Raw genomic sequence first — 1,754 nt, forward strand, 5'->3', positions numbered from 1 at the left:
TTAGGTGAACATTTCCCAAGCTTTCCTTGCCACGTATTTGTAGGGTCATTTTCCCCTACTGTTTAACACAGGATGTTGGACATTTTTCCCCACTGCTTACTCGTTGCTAAGAACATTTCGGACCTGTTTACTCATTGCTAGAGGGACATTTGACGCCCTTTCCACTGTTTGGGACATTTCCCTCATTTTTACTCCTGTTACTAGGGTCATTTCCCACTACTAACTCCTTTCTGGGGACATTTCCCTCAGTTAGCACTCAGTTGCTTGGACATTTCCCACACTGTTTATAACACATTGCTGGAAACATTTCTGGTTACTGTTTACACCCATTGCTAGGGACATTCCATTTGAGAAACCAGCACTCGTTGCAGAAGAAATTTTCCACCACCCTTCCTGAGTTACTAAGGGCATTTCCCACCTCTTTTCCCGTTTCTGAGACATTTACCCTGCCCATTCGTTTGTCGGGACATTTTACCCCACTTCTTATTCCGTTGCTGGGCACATTTCCTCACTGCTTACCCAAGTTGCCAGGACATTGGACCTGCTACCATTTGCTAGGGTTGTTTCAGGACACTGATTACCCCCGTTGCTGGGACATTTTCCTACTGCTTCCCCCGTTCTAGAAACATTTCCCACTGCTTACATCGTTGCTAGGGACATTACCCTCTTGCTCCTGTTGCTGAGCATTTTCACTACTGCTTACCATCCGTTTCTAGGGACACTTACCCATTTCTTGCTTCCGTTGGTGGGACATTTACCTCACTGTTTACCTACGTTGCTAGGGACATTTCCTACACTGAATACACCCGTTGCTAGGGACATTTCCCATGCTTACCCACGTTGCTATGGATATTTCTCTAACTGCTTTCCAAACGTTTCTAGGGACCTTTCCTTACTGCTTTCAACCCGTTTCTAGGGACATTTCACCACTGCCGCCCGTTGCTGAGGACATTTACCCTCTTCTTACTCTGTTGCTGAGCAGATTTCCGTCAATGCTAACCATCTGTTTCTGGGAACACTTCCCTCATTTTCTTACTTCCGTTGGTAGGGACATTTACCTCACTGTTTACTTCTGTTGCTAGGAACATTTCCACACTGAATACACCCGTTGCTAAGGTCATTTCCCCAATGCTTGCCCCGTTGTAGGGACGACATTTTCTTACTTACCAATTTGCTAGGAACATTTCAGACCTGCTTACAACTGTTGCTCGGGACATTTCCACTTTTCTATTTCATTGCTGGGGACATTTCAACACTGTTTACCCCATTGCTGGGACATTTCCCACTGCTTACTCCCGTTGCTAAGGATGTTTCCTCCATTTGCTTAATCACGTTGCAGGGACATTTCTACTGTTAACCCTTCGGTTGCTGAGACATATCACCCAGTGTTTTCAGCCCGTTCTAGGGACATTTACCCCTTTTCTTATTCTTGTTGCTAGGCACATTTTCATTGCTGCTGTCCATCGGTTTACGGACACTTCCCCATTTCTTACTTTCGTTGGTAGGACATTTCCACACTGAATACACGTTGCTTTGGGACATTTCCCCTACTCCTTACTCAGGTGCAAGGACATTAAACTCACTGCTTACCGTTGTTAGGGTTATGGACATTGCTTTCTCACGTTTCTAGAGACATTTTCCCAACTTGCTTACTTCCGTTGTAATGACCATTCCTCCGCATTTTACCACCGTTACTAGGGACATTTCGTTCACTGCTTATTCCGTTGCTAAGGACATTTCCACCACTGCTTACC

The sequence above is a fragment of the Tachypleus tridentatus genome, unplaced genomic scaffold (assembly GCF_004210375.1).
Source record: "Tachypleus tridentatus isolate NWPU-2018 unplaced genomic scaffold, ASM421037v1 Hic_cluster_2, whole genome shotgun sequence".
Taxonomy (NCBI): Eukaryota; Metazoa; Arthropoda; class Merostomata; order Xiphosura; family Limulidae; genus Tachypleus; species Tachypleus tridentatus.